This window comes from Triturus cristatus, chromosome 8, assembly GCF_964204655.1.
Source record: "Triturus cristatus chromosome 8, aTriCri1.1, whole genome shotgun sequence".
Taxonomy (NCBI): domain Eukaryota; kingdom Metazoa; phylum Chordata; class Amphibia; order Caudata; family Salamandridae; genus Triturus; species Triturus cristatus.
In genome coordinates this window covers 859,514,299-859,525,248 of record NC_140591.1, presented here as the reverse complement: position 1 = coordinate 859,525,248, position 10,950 = coordinate 859,514,299, and the positions used below count along the sequence as shown (strand labels likewise).

The window sequence follows — 10,950 nt, the reverse complement described above, 5'->3', positions numbered from 1 at the left end:
GTGCCTGAGCTAGCCACCCCCATCCCTAGCTGCCAGGTTTCTGATAGCTATGTGTGGCATTCTCATAATTGCAGCAACTATGGATGGCCATTCAAAGACTATGAGAGACACTGTCTAGCGAGCGAACCAAACAAAGGCAAAGGGGGAACATATCCATATCAGTACTTACAGCCATGGCAACGAAATTCTAATAAGAGCAAGTTTTGAGGCTGCTTTTTGTGAAACATTTCCAAGTTCGTAGTGTGCCTATGTGTTATTGTACCTAGACTGCTCCAGGTGACGGGGGACGTGCGGACCAGGGCCGGCTTGAACTCTGGAGGCGCCCTGTGCAACAATGTTTGTTGGCGTCCCCCATGAACTCCCTCACTAGCACCCCCAACTGTGCCCCCTCAAGTCCCCCCAACCACACTCCCTCAGATGTATGACCACCCTTCAAACTGTCAGCAGTAGCCGCGCTCCTCCAATGCGACACCGCGAGGGCAACATGCATACCCCCTGGCGGCAAAAAGACCCTGTAGGCCAAACAGCGAAGCATTCGTTCAATTCACTCACCACAGGCCCCACTCTTCCTGCACTCTTCAGCCCAAAGCAGCACCAGTGCCAATGAGAGACCCCAGCCCCCACTGCACCCTGGCAGAGCAAACCGTCAACGCGACCGGCACCCATCAATCCGAAATGCCACATGGCGCCACCCCATTCGCACAACGGAATGCTGGGCAATACCAACCGAACGGACCCGGAGGCCAAGCAAACCCACGCCTTGGGTGAAGCTGCGGAGGGGACCACCCATGGCTCCACAGGCTGCCACCCTCTCACACCAACACTGGCGCCCTGCCTCTGATACAGCGACGAGACTCTAGCTTGTGCGCGCCGCAGCCAAGGTAGTCGCAGTGGCATCCTCCCCGTGGGTGCGAACTCACCAAGAGGCAGGGGCCGCACCGACCTATCCTAGTTGCACCCACCGAAGTTGGAGCCCCTCCCCCAGAAAAGAATGCCCAGAGGCAAACAGTGGGGACGGGCTCCGCCAGGAGACAGAAGGAAAACTGCCCCCAGAAGTGGGCCCCCGACTCACAACACAGGGTGACCAGAACTCCAAAATAAAGATGCAGGAGGAAAGTAGTCTGAATTGGGTTAAGAGGCGCCATTACCTCACCGCAGCCATCGCACTCAGGGAAGTGCCAGCCGCAAGCCACTTCCAATGCCCGGAAGGGTAAGCATCAGCGAGTACCAGGTACACGGTCACGCGTCTCCTGCCGCCCCCTTTGGGCCCCGGGTCTCTGGGAGCTCGCTCCTCTTTTCTGGGGATGCCCTGCTGGGGCAATTACTGGCTCTTGCCTCAGACCTTCCCCAAGGTACATGAGTGACATACGCACTCTGCACGTGACCTTAGTGATGAGCTTCCTCTGCTTCACCAAAAATCGGTACATCCCACAAAATAGAAAAAGGACTACAATTTACTTAAAGCGAGCGCACAGAATGACGGCGCTCCTAGCAGAGAACTACAGAGCAGGCAGTAAGAACATACATAAAATGCAGCTCTGAAACCCAGTAGCTTGCCTGTTAATCAAATTGCTGTCTTGAAACAACTGCTAACTATCCCTGCTTTGCAAAACACAAAAAAGCACATCCCGCGGTTTTCAGTCGACTCTCCTTAAACAAGCATTTGCAATGCAATCGGTCTCGCATTTGTCAGAGTTAGAGCTATTGGTGTTCTAAATGTATATGTTTTTATTTATGCATACTCATTTCCTTCCCTTATTGTACTCCTCTGCGCTAAGACAATAAAGTACACTCTGAAAGTACCAGATATTAAAAAAAGCTTCACGTGGCTCTCGGGTTCCTTCAACTGTAAAGTGTGGGAGTGGGTTGATTTAGAAACAGAGGAAAGCGAGAGGAGGAGGAGGGCAGTCGGTTTTAAAAGAATGGGAAGCTGGTGGGTTTTAAAAATATCAGATGGGGCGGGGGTGAAGTGGAGGGCATGAAAATATTGCAGAGCTCCTGTTTTCCACAGAACATTACAGTGTCCTTGTTCTACCCAATAGGCCATATAACCCAGCAGTGAGTGCAGCGCGCAGCGGCAGACATGTTGATAGAAGCAGCAACGGGAGGTGGGGGGGCAATGCATGGAGAAATGGGCTAGCGACGAGCAGGGCACAGAAGACACTAGCAGCTGCAGGCATGTTGATAGGAGCAGAGACCCAATCCAGCAAAACACACAAGCACATGTTCTTTTAATAGCAGGGAGTGCCAGGAACACAGCGCCTAATGTAAATAATGATGAAAGAACATCGCAGAAACCACGTGTTTGTGAAGTGTGTGCCGCTAATTACGTAAAAGCGCGGCCACACTCACAAACAGATATAATTTTAAAAATACTATGGAGTGTGCAAAGTAAACATCTAGCACAGAGAAGGGCACTGTAATACCTGCAAACAATGCTGCTCCGAGGCTCATTAGTTCCAATGGAAAGTTTTTTTGGGCAGCGGGAGGAAGCCAATTGAGAACAGCCTGCTTGCTCTCTTTACGCCCTGACTGCAGCTGTGGGAATAGTGCCAATATCGGCAACTGTTGTCACAAAACATATAGTAAGTACATAAATAAACCACACAACACTTTTGTAAGTGGAGAAATATTGCTGCAGGTTTATTAGCATAACCAATATGCAAACATGGTGGGTTATCTTACGGGCGATCCGATCCCAGGGCAGGCCAACCCCAATGCAGCCTGCCCGTCTGATAAGCCTAAATTACACCGTGGCAGTCGCCAATTGGTGCATACCAAATCTTGGGAGGGGCCACCCCTCCCATTCGTGGACCACCAGTCCACGTGCTTACTCACGCCCCCCCCGAAAGAGGTGGGCGGAGCGTATGCTGGCAGCCCCCGGTTGCTCAGACCCACAACCGCCCGTAGGACTAACGGGGCGCCGTAGTTCTTCCAGGGGACACTCTAGACATCCCTGGGTATCCTGGCTTAGCACCACGCTGTGCTGCTGCATGAAGTACCCCTTGGTATCTGCAGACTCTGGATCGCCCTGTAACTCCTCCTGCAACACAAAAAAACATGTTAGAAAGCCAACCCCCCCCCCTTGGACCTCCGTCTGCTGGGTAAGCGGAGGGGCGGGCAAGGCGAGACGAGAGGGACAAGAGGGCGAGGAAGGGGCGGGGACAGCCTAAATACCCCTGCCCCCTCCGCTGGAAGTAACCATATGCCGGACGTCTTCCCTGGCGGAGCCTAGGGACTAGACCGGCTGCCCCCAGTGCCTTCATGCGGCACTAAGGCGGCCGCCCTGTTAGGGGGGGCTGCTGCGCAACCCCCCCCGGACAGCCTTGCATAGTGCCAATATCGGCAACTGTTGTCACAAAACATATAGTAAGTACATAAATAAACCACACAACACTTTTGTAAGTGGAGAAATATTGCTGCAGGTTTATTAGCATAACCAATATGCAAACATGGTGGGTTATCTTACGGGCGATCCGATCCCAGGGCAGGCCAACCCCAATGCAGCCTGCCCGTCTGATAAGCCTAAATTACACCGTGGCAGTCGCCAATTGGTGCATACCAAATCTTGGGAGGGGCCACCCCTCCCATTCGTGGACCACCAGTCCACGTGCTTACTCACGCCCCCCCCCCGAAAGAGGTGGGCGGAGCGTATGCTGGCAGCCCCCGGTTGCTCAGACCCACAACCGCCCGTAGGACTAACGGGGCGCTGTAGTTCTTCCAGGGGACACTCTAGACATCCCTGGGTATCCTGGCTTAGCACCACGCTGTGCTGCTGCATGAAGTACCCCTTGGTATCTGCAGACTCTGGATCACCCTGTAACTCCTCCACAGCCTTGGGAGTGGCCACCGTCACTACCAGGGCCCCCCACCAAGGTAGCCTTATTTCCTTACAACCTGCTGCAGGCAAAGCTTCCCCTAGGTCCAGTAGGAAAGGATCCATGCCTAAACTAGAGAGGTGCACCCCATCTCCCTCCAGGCACCCTGTGGACTCGGCGTGTATAAGACCATGCCTGATTAAGCCAAAACCTCTTATTGCCGGGCTTCTCCCAGGTCCAGCCAAAACAAGTCTTAACCAATACAGGGCCGGAGGCCATAATGCCCCATCAGGACAGGTGCCCCAATCCATTCTAAACTCCCCATGGATTTATGACTGAAATAACCTGCCTAAAATTAGGCGATGGTCTGATGATACCCTTGCCCGGCTGAAGAACAAAACCTATTCCAAGCCACTCCTGCCAGGAAGTGTCAATGCGAGTGTAGTTACGAGTTGACAAGCCCGCTCTACCTCCTCTTTCCTCAGTTATCTGAGTCTAGCACTAGTCGGCGTATGACCATCACCTTCCGACAGTCACCACCCTATGTGAAGCCTTGCCCTCCCAAACCTCTGCTAGCATACCAGGGAGCAGACAGGACAGCGTGACCCAGGGGGGAACCCAAGCATAAATCCCTCTCTATGTTGAATACTGGGAATGTTAATAGTTCCCCAGCTACTTTGTAGCCCAAATATGTTTCCCAGGAGTTTCCCCCAATCATAAGGACCATCGCCCCAGTTGGAAGGCCACTTCCACAACCTGCATAGCTGCCAGCAGTGCTGGAGGGCGGGAGAAGTCGCCAGTTACCGTTACTCCCATCAATGGTACCTGTTTCGTCGAACTAAAGGACGGGCTACTAAGTGGGCTTACCACACTCCGCCCTTGAACCAGAGGTCAGACCCAAGCCCCTATAAGTTCTGCTGCTTCACCTGCCCGTTAACACGAATAACTGGAGCAACTGAACCACTTATCGCCGTGCTACATGTCCTCTTGGACAGGTGCACGGGCACCTGTCCAAACATCCAAACGCAACCAGAAAGTTGGACCGTACCCAGAACGGTAACCCCCAACTGGCCTGGAAGCGAGGCAGACAATGCTCCTGCCTCGACAAGGTATGTCCTTTGCCTAATCCGTGTCTGGCTGTAAGGGTTAGACAATGCCAGTCCCAGTCCCGGGAGAAAATAGGAGCTTTACAGCTGCAGGTGCTAATGATGGAACACGAGGCCTGATGAAGCAGACTGTAATTCCCTTGCTACTGTTGTGCACAAAACCACAACCATTGGCTCTCCATTGTACAATACCTTCATGCTAATCATGGTTTCCTAGGAGGATGTTGACAAGTCTATGTTCAAGAAGTCTAACCGTATCCTGAACAGTAACCCCCAACTGGCCCTGATGCGGGACAAACCATGCCAAGGCACATAGGAGATTTCAATAACTAATAGCAGGTCTAACAGCATACAACAGGCATCCTAAGCCTACAATAGGATTGTTGGAGTAAGGGTATCCAGTGAGAATAAAGACGACAGCCTCCCATCTGACCAACCGTGGTGAGAACCACTCCTGTACATTCTAGTACAAATGGTCCCTGTTGACCTGTCAATGCCTGATGTACGTGACCTAGTTACATGGTCCCTTTGCATGGCGGCACGCCATTGAGACAAACATCCAAACCCCGATAAGTACCACTACCTGCCTACGCTACAATCTTGCCTGGCATTCCTCCATGCCCAGATATACCATGCGATCATTGCTCTACTCCGTCACATGACCCGACCATACTTCGAAGAACAAACACAGCGTGGAGAAGCGGCCTGTGACCTGCCCCAAAACTCAACGGAATCATCCTATGAGCCGAATGATGTGCGAGCTCGCCGCCAACCTGTCGAAGCCTGCCAACCCCACCAGTATTTGGACCCCTATTGCTCCAAAATTGGAGGGGGGAGAGGGGGCAGTCCTGTCTGGAGATGTGTGTAATGGAGGACATGTGCCCTAGAGTACCTATTGTTTGGGTGCAAATATCAGTACCACAAGTACCTGGTGTGTTCAATACTAATAACAGTACTAACAACTCAATCATCGTATTACAACCGTGTGTGACAAACAGGGGGGGTTAAAGGCAGGCTAACCCCAGCGTGACACAGAAAGACCCACCACGCGGCTGTGCCCCAAAACCACCATCCCGCATCAAACAGACCCGATGGAAAGACAACAAGAGCCTAACGCTCTACACCCGCGGATAACCCAGGAAATAACCAATAACACTAGAGTAAATAACAACGGACACGGAATGACCTGGGGACCCAGGGCCAGGCAGCAGTGCAGGCCTCGGCACCTGTGGTGTGTGTGAGATCGGTGCCCACTTCAGTGTGAGCCAGGGCCCGCGATGCATGCATACTGTCTACATGATCGCTAAAGCACACGTAAACCACCCTAGCTGTTCCTTGCCGCTAGGTCATCCTACCCTAAGGAGCCCCAATGAACAACCCGGGAACATTAAAACTCCTTCAACACTAAGCTTAACTCTTTGTTTAGCATAGGTGCTGAAGGCGGTGAGTATACCTTCCCCCTGATCCCGGACACAGCGGTGAAGAGGCCCCTGTAGAACCCGGCCAGTCTAAAAGACACCCAGAGCCGAGGGAGCCCTGCGCAAGCCTCAAGTGTTGTATAGAGTATGTGAACGCAAAGGTGTAGAAACGTTAAACATGAGCTCCAGTTACATGACATACTGAGCACGTCATCGCATCCCTATATTTACTACACACGGGGCACTACCTACAACAAGCCCCTCTATTTGCTAATCAGTGCTGCTAATTGCCTATAGTGAAATAATTCCCCATTATAGCTCCGTTGCATGCCCGAGTGCTATTCTACCTCCGATTAAACTGCCTGCGAATACAAAAGCTGGGCTGGCCTTCCCACACCTGCAAACAGCCAATTCTGCACAACTCCCGGGGGAGCCCTTAAGAAAAAGGCGAGGATGGAAGAATTGCACAAGATACACAGCGGCCTCCTCAGAAGGCAGGCCCCCCCAGCTCTTCCCTTTCCGTTATAGGAAGAGATCTACCTGAACAGAATCAAGGGGAATTGAACCTGTAACCTAGAGAGTAAGAGTCTCAGACCTTAACCATTAGGCCACAGTGACTCTGCCGAACTACCAGCACCACCGAATCCTCCCTCTCAACACCAATAACGATGCAATTCCAAATCATCGTAACCTGTTGCGCTTTTACCTTATCATCCTACTCTTAAAAACATAATGCCTGCGTGCGGCATAATGCGGCCTGTCACTGCCTCAAGCTACGCACTACAAATGGACACTATACCTACAAGCCAAACTTGTTGGGAGGTGGTAGCCTCATTGCCTAGGCAACCTGTAGCTCCGCTTTGCATGTAATTGTTCTGGAATGAAGAGGCTGTGTAAATCCTAATCAGTCACTTAGAAGTTACATCCCCTTACAACTGTCAACCCAACTACACTTTATCACCGCCTTGCTTCAATGCTTACCCAAACGCGAGCCACCGTCGACACACCTAGCTGACAGGCCAAGTGTGACAAGGCACACAAATATAAAGGCATCACAGCACACCGTGAAACATTCCAATACAGCCCTATCTTACCAAGGGGACCCCAACCTTAAGGAAGGGTACCGCACATCTGGTGGTGCAGCACCTGGGGGAGGTAATGAAAGCATGAGAAATGAGTGGCTAGGGGAGGACGGCGCGCGCGAGGAATGGGCGGCAGGTCTACTGAAGGTGACTGGAGGATGTACGAATATTGTATGTCTCCCACTACGTCGTGCCGTCCCAACTGGCAATAAGTTCAAGAACTGCATCAACCAGGAGCTCTGCCCATGTGACTGCGCCCATACTTCGAGACCCGGGCATGAAGGACTGTGACCGCCCCAATCTCCTTGCCCTAACACCGGCCCAGCTGTGTCCAAAAGACCTCACAATTCAGCGCGTAAAGTGCTTAACTCGTATAAAACTCTGTCAGGACTGACACTAGGCGGCCCCTTATCTTGCACCATACATACTCCTGCCGTGCTGCCTTTATTAAAGCACTCTACTAGCTAAACATAGTGACGTTACACTCCCAGCATGCCCTACATGGGGATAGCTACACCTAGCATGGTAGTGTCCAATGCTAGAGTGAAATGTGCAATTTGAAAATATGCATCAGCCACTAGTACATGCATACAATCGACCTCTGGAAGTAATCCATAGTACAAATAAATCACAAGCCCAGGGAGAACGTTCCTGAGAGCCAATGCCACCCCGTGGCCCCAACATGGCTGTATTCCTACAAGTGTCCCCCAAGCCTGTACCTGCTCACTATGAACACGGTGTTGTGCTAATTTTCAACGTATACTCGTTCTCTCTCTCCCACTTGTATGCTACTCTATGACTTTAACTTACTCCTGCCGCTCCTGTCTTTACTGCGCACCCTGACAATCGTGCGCCCAGCGCTTAAGATATCCGTCCAGTACCGAGCGAGACCCACCGGTCTGCCGGACACCTGGCACGATCCAAGAGAGAAGCGAGAGGTTAAAACAGTTTTTTTTTTTTTTTTTAATCCGATAATGGCAAGCAGCAGCCAACTGGCGGTGTGCACCTAGTGCTGGCAAGTGCGGGCCCGGGGAGAGAGAGTGATTTGCCCAGAGACACAGCGCGAATGCGAAGGTGTTGGAGCGCTGTACAAAAGCACCATACTTACATGCATATTCGGGCACTGGGTTAAAGTGATTTGCCCAGGGACACTGCACGACTCGAACCGAAGGTGTTGGAGCGCTGTACATAAGCACCGTCTGTACATGAATATCTGCCGCGGGGAGATAAGTGATTTGCCCTTGAGACACAGCACGAACACGACCCGAAGATACTGGAGCGCAGTAAATGAGCACCAAATTCCGCACAAGTTCGGGCGCAGGGAGAGAGTATACACCGCACGAACGCGACCCGAACTGAGTAGGAGTGCTGAGCCTGAGCGCCGTATTAAGTACAATTCGCGCACTGGGAGAAATTGAATCACCGCACGAACCCGCCCCGAAAGAAGTCGGAGCGCTGTGCATGAGCACCGTATAGACCTACATTTTCGGGCACAGGGGGGGGGGGTAAAAGCGCGCCCCGGAGACCGGGCTGCGGGTGTGCTAATGCAGGGCATTAGCACGCGAGGCAATGAGTCAAAGGCGCGGCGCGTGGGGGAGCGTCCCGTGCCGAGGTAGCCGCCCACCCACTAGGCCTGCCTCCGGGGGAACAACTAATGAAATATTATGTGGGCCCACCAGAGAGTACTGACTGAAGGAGTATAAATAAATGCCCGCAAATGGCGGCGGTGGGGTCGAACCTACGGCTCCAGAGAGACATGAGCCGAAACCAGCGCCTTGGACCGCATGGCCGCGATAACCCAATACTCGGCCCCGGGGACAAGCACCACAGCCACCGGCCGCGTCCCCGAGGCGCATCCAACTCAAACCTGCCGAGCTGTAGTAGCCCCCCCCCTCAACCCCGCCGGTCACGTGCACATGAGGAACTCATGCCTGGAGACCAAAAGGGGCACTACTAAGAGTGCCCCGGACGTGACTAGGAAGCAGAGCTATGGGCATCGACCGTCTGGCTAAAGTTATTTCACATCGATCGAATGCATAACATAAATGTACAAACCAAGATGGCATCTCCCTTACTGCCTAGGCGCTAACCACGAACCGCGGGACCCCTCCCACACAGCGTCAAATGTAGACAACTCCCGAACGAGTGGGAAATGCGTAAATTGCCCCCCTCACCCGGATGTGGACTCAACCCCGGAGCTGTGGAACACACCGCATAATTCGCTTCAGTGCCCCTTAACCCAGCACATACTGTGCTGACCCAGAAAGGAGGGGGCCCCTGACCCGGCCTCTCTAGCCCACAGGGGAATTAATAAAAGCGCGCATCATGCCTGCTGTGCATAAAAACATGGTTAGACGCCACGTAGTAAGTGACCGTGCCTTAAAGTCCGTATATTCAACCGTGAACTATAAACGTTCATCCTATAACAGCATACACACCGCTAAGCATACATTAATAGAACATGGATTACTGTTGGAAAAAGGGTTAATTTTGGGAGGCGGGAGTTTGCATAGCGCGAGCTTGACCCGAATCGGGCAGCATAGCGATTTCTTAGCACCAGTTGCCTCTCATGCTGGTATGTACGCATAGTATTGTATGAAAGGGGAGGTAGCATTCCCCTTGACAAGGATGGAAGAGGTCCTAGTGGCCTTTACAACACATATACGGACTCAAGTTATAACTTGCACGTAACAAGGGGTGCCTCCTTTGAAAACAGTAACCTGCTGACCTATTTACATCAAATGCACTCTGTAATCTACTTGGCACACGTTCTTATCAGGGACATCGACCCTCTGCACTAACTTCCCCTTAGTCGAAACCTCAACTCCACAAAATGCTGATCTCTCTCCAGGAAGAAAATTAATCACACGAGTTATCTTGACCCACATGTGAGACCTGGTAATCGCCGCGGAAAGCGACGCTGCCTCCGGTGCTTCAAAGGGCTAGATGTTGCAGTCAGCGCTCTAGCAGTTCCCGCTAGAGCGCTCGTGTCATGGATGACGTGCGTACGCCACGACGGTGGCGTACGCGTATTCTATAAATAAAAGGGGCGTGCCCAGTTTGGGCAGTCGCGCACCAACTAACAGTCCGGTGTGGTCTCTGTGATTGCGCGCAGCTAGCGCTAGGCCCGCGCTGCGCCACCAGCTTAACAGTGGCAACGAGACGGTCGAACCCGCCGTGTGCACCCTTCACAGCGCCCCTGCTGAGCGCATCGCGGCAGACCCGCGATCGCGCGCCTACGGCCCTCGAGCTTGTCCTGCTCCGGCGATCGTCGCGCTACGGGCCTGAACTACACGGTGAGCATGTGTACACCACCCATCTGACCACGCGCCTGGGCAGACGAAGATCCCTGCCCTCTGGCCTTGCCCTGAGCGTGTCCCTTCCATTGCTGTTGGCACAGCCCACGTGCCACCCACTGCCTGTAGCCCCGGCTATGCTGCTGTGAGGCCCTGAGCCTGCTTCTGCCATTGCTGTTGGCACTGCCCACGTGCCACCCACTGCCTGTAGCCCCGGCTGTGCTGCTGAG

General features: G+C 52.9%; 2 non-coding genes across 2 annotated transcripts; one reads left to right on the top strand and one right to left on the bottom strand.

The window, feature by feature from the left end:
• Window positions 1-1,105: 1,105 nt before the first annotated feature.
• Window positions 1,106-1,407, bottom strand: LOC146805182 (Nuclear RNase P). The gene has a single exon (XR_014968358.1).
• An 8,605-nt stretch (window positions 1,408-10,012) lies between these two features.
• LOC146805181 (U6atac minor spliceosomal RNA) lies at window positions 10,013-10,134 on the top strand. The gene has a single exon (XR_014968126.1). It is a non-coding gene; the product is annotated as a U6atac minor spliceosomal RNA (small nuclear RNA).
• Window positions 10,135-10,950: the final 816 nt, after the last annotated feature.